General features: G+C 41.8%; 1 pseudogene; it reads right to left on the bottom strand.

The window, feature by feature from the left end:
- Positions 1–3,051: 3,051 nt before the first annotated feature.
- Positions 3,052–3,797, bottom strand: LOC118989650 (reticulon-3-like; annotated as a pseudogene).
- Between the last annotated feature and the right edge of the window lie 606 nt (positions 3,798–4,403).

Below are 4,403 nucleotides of genomic sequence, written 5' to 3'. Positions count from 1 at the left end.
TGAAATCCAAAGACCTACAGCCAAGATTGCTTTATCCAGCAAAACTTTCATTTAGAATGGAAGGACAGATAAAGTGCTTCTCAGATAAGGTCAAGTTCAAGGAGTTCATCATCACCAAGCCCTTATTATATGAAATGCTAAAGGGACTTATATAAGAAAAAGAAGATGAAAAATATTAACAGTGAAAGGACAGCAAACACACAGTTATTAACAACCATACCTAAAACAAAAGCAAACCAAGAGGACAGCTAGATCAGGAGTGGAACCATAGGAATGAAGAACACATGGAGGGTTAGAAATAGGGGGGTGGGAGGGGGAGAAGGGGGGAGAAGGCACAGAAAATAGCATAGATGGTAGGTAGAAAATAGATAGGGGGGAGGGCGAGAATAGTATGGGAAATATAGAATTCAAAGAACTTGAGACATGAGGTTATAAACTAAGGGGGGAGAATGGTGGGGGAGGGAGGGTGCGGGTGGAGGGGAATGAAGGGGGGGAATAGAACAACTGTAATGGTATAATCAATAAAATATATTTTAAAAAATAAGAAAAAATAACAAAAGAAAACTTCTCCAATCTGGTGGAGGAAGTAGACATACAAGTCCAGGGAGCTCAGAGAGTCTCAAACTAGGTGGACTCAAAGAGTGCCACACCAAGACATACAATAAGTAAATTGCCAAAGACTAAAGATAAAGAGAGAATCTTAAAAGCAGCAAGAGAAAAGGAGACAGTCACCTACCAAGGGCTCCCCATAAGACTATTAGCTGGTTTCTCAAAAGAAACATTACAGACAAGAATGGGCTGAAAAGAAGTATTCAAAGTCATGAAAAGCGAGGACCTACATCAAGATTACTCTACCTGACAAAGCTATCCTTTAGAATGGAAGGGTAGATAAAGTGCTTCCCAGATAAGGTCAGGTTATAGGAGTTCATCATCACCAACTCCTTATTATATAAATGTTAAAGGGACTTATCTAAGAAAAAGAAGATCAAAACTATGAACAGTAAAATGACAACAAACACAACTATCAACAACTTAACCTAAAAAAAAAACCTAAGCAAACAACTAGAACAGGAACAGAATCATAGAGATGGAGATCACATGGAGGGTTATCAGCTGGGAGGGAGAAGGTAGAGCATAGGGGAAATGGTACAGGGAATAAAAAGCATAATTGGTAGGTACAAAATAGACAGGGGGAGGTTAAGCACATACATAAAATGGAGAAGCCAAAGAATTTACATGTACAACCTATGGACATGAACTAAGGGGTGAAATGCTGGAGGGAATGGGGCAAAAGGGGAGAAAAAAGAATGGGACAACTGTAATAACATAATCAATGAAGTATACTTTTAAAAAGTATGAGCATATTTATTGAACTTGAGGTGAGGTGGGTAGGAAAGAGGGAGGAAAGCACATTCAGGAATGAGTTCTCAAACTAAAGCTCAGAACTGTTGTCCAAACTGGTGGGACTTTTCCTTTCCTAGAGATGAATGGGAGGGAGCAGTGCTCACAGCGTTGCTCCTGCTGACTCCCTCTCCAGTCCCACTTTCTTTTTCCATTCTTGACTGTCAGATGGCATTCTGGGAATCAGGATATTGCTATCATCTATAAGTTACTCATAGAGTTGAAAGTTATATCTATAAGCAAAAAAGGAATATGAAGAGTAGCTGCTTACATTGTGGGTCAGGAAGATAGACTCAAGGGCTGCAAAAACCCCACAAACCCATAGGAAGAAATCCTATTCTCTTCCCCTGATAATCCATTCTTAAGTTAACCATTATTTCTTTAAAAATAAGGGGGAAATTATGATGGGAAGCTGCATAAGAAAATTACATACTTTTGAAAATTAAATAGAAGAACCCAACAGATGTATTTTATTTTTATTTTTCTCCTTTATCCTTCAATCTTTCTTCTTTCAAACCACACATTATGAGCTCCACCACTATCAAGGTATTGATTTATCCATTCAACTGATTCTGTCTTTATTCTTCCAGGTTCTGAGATATCACTTCATTTTTCAGTCCAATAATTCTTGTGCTTGATACTGTAGGGAAAGGGAAAGGTGGGGGACACCAAATTTAAAAACAAACAAACAAACCTTGGAATGAAGGCTCAAGCTGACTCTGAGCACTTTCCTTCATAGTGGTACTGGAAGCTTCGTTCTTCTCACTGCCCGGTAAAGAATTACAGATGAGTGAGGCAGAAATGGATGAGTAAGCATTTTATTAGTATGTTCTCAAGGGAGAGAATGGGCCTGCCTGAGGGTGGCAGGAAGTGCTTAGCATAAAAGAAGCAACAGGAGAGCCTAGGCAGGTTGCCTTAGCTCACTGGGAAGTCAGGGAAGAGGGGCCTTAGGGACAGGTTCAGGGGATGAGCCAGAGACAAGCTGCCAGCTGGCCATTGCCTTGGAATTTGGGAGATGGGTGCCTGTGAAGAAAAGTGTGTGGGGTGAGGAAAAGAAAGGGCATGACACTGGCTGCTCCCCAGAGGGAGAGCACAGGACTAGCGGATCCTTTTTCTTGAAGTTTTTATCTGTTTCTTACAAGCAGGAGTCTCAGAGGAGGTCTCAGGGGAAGAATTCAGCAGAATATTCATCACTTCTCCAGGTGTTCCCTTTTAGGGTCTTGGTCTCCTCTGATTGGCCAATAGCAGGGTGGAGGGTCTTTAGTCATTGCAGTCAGTCCTGGAGTTGCCTACCTGTTTTGTTGCTTTTCTGGGCATGGAGCTGAAAGACAACTGAGGCCTAGATGTTATCTCCAAGCAGGAAAGGCCAGGGGAGAGGTTACTCTGGGGATGAGGTCCTTGTTTTCCCAGTTCCACCCCCTGCCAGGCACTGGGGCTTTCTGCCCTGGTGACCATCTGCACCTGGCTGTAAGTTGCTCAGCCATTAGGTTCAACTATCTTAAGTTGAACTGTCTTCAGTTCAGACTGTCTTCAACTGTCTTAAGTTTTCCTATTCCATTTGCCAAGGAATTTTCCTAGTTTCTTACTATCTTGTCTTAATAGTACAAGTAACAAGATTATAAACTGTCGAGTGGTATTTAAGTAACTGTGGCACTTCTGGTTTCCATGTATTTATTCTGCCTTTCTCTTTGCAATTACAGGTAGTTTTACTTGAATGTTTTTCACAATCGACTTAGTCTGATCATGGGCAATGCCAATGCAGTGATCAATCTCGGTCTTGTACTTCTCATAAACAACTGGAACACTGAAAATGAGCAGTTGAGCAAGAATCAGAAGGGTGATTTCATTGAAAGTGGCTCTAACATGGGTCATCAACCACATGAAGACAGCAACTTCAAGGAGTCAACAAGATCTTCCACCAGAAAGAGACAAAAAATGAGTTTCATAGCCCTGTTAATGTGCACCAGGGCAACATTCAAGTAATTTTGGAAAGATTCTGGGACAGAGTAATGTCTACATCCTGGTAGGCTTTGAATGGATGGCCTTCTCCTGACTTGTACATCTTGGAGGACAGACTTGTAGACCATGAAGCTGACGGTGACAGGGAGAGAGCCAGGATGAGGTAAGAAACCCCACTGATGACACTGAAAGCTGCCAGAGAAAGCAGCACAATCAGCGTGGTGCCGCAGACAAACCCAGTCTGCTGCATATCTCACTGGATAACCAGAAGATAGATACTCCACCACACAGGAGGTGCAGCAGCTCTTTGCTTCCAGGGCAGGAGAGACTTCTGGGCAACCCCCATACCCTGCTGCTGCTGCAGAGTGCAGAGGGCTCAGCCCCAAGGACAACAAGGAGATGCTTGGGGACTGAGTAGCCACTGACAGTTCTGCCATAGATGCTCAGGGGCAGAGACAGGGAGGAGAAAGAAAATAATAGGACAGGGGACTCTTCGAAATCCTGCCATTCCTCCTGCTCCAGGGACAGACCAAAGAACAATTGAAAATCTTAACTAAAAACATAACATCTGAAATAAAAATTTACTCAGTAAATCAGATGGTAAATGTCAGAAGCATCAGTGAACTTGGAGAGAAATCAACCAAATAGGTCCAATCTGAAGTAGAGAGAGAAAAACATTGGCAACAGAATGAACACAATCTCAGGGACCTGTAAACAATATTTTAAAACCTTAACACACTTGGATTTGGGGTCCTAGAAAAATAACAGAAATAAAATTGGGCAGTAAAAATATTTAAAGAAATAATGGCCAACATTTTCTCAAAGTTAGGGAAGGACACATACTTACAGATTCAAGGTCAGCAAACCTATATAGAATAAATAACAACAAAATTGCAACAAGGCATCTTATTGTCAAATGAGTAAAAACCAAGGTAGATAAAAAAAACTTAGACCTGGCCATGTGGCTCAGTTGGTTGGAGCATCATCCCATACACCAAAATGTTGAGGGTTCAATCCCTGGTCAGGGCACATACTCAGGTTGT

The sequence above is a fragment of the Sturnira hondurensis genome, unplaced genomic scaffold (assembly GCF_014824575.4).
Source record: "Sturnira hondurensis isolate 20B ecotype Veracruz unplaced genomic scaffold, ASM1482457v3 Scaffold0006496, whole genome shotgun sequence".
NCBI lineage: Eukaryota > Metazoa > Chordata > Mammalia > Chiroptera > Phyllostomidae > Sturnira > Sturnira hondurensis.
Note: the sequence above shows the minus strand (reverse complement) of the source record. Positions and strands in the feature narration are given on the sequence as shown.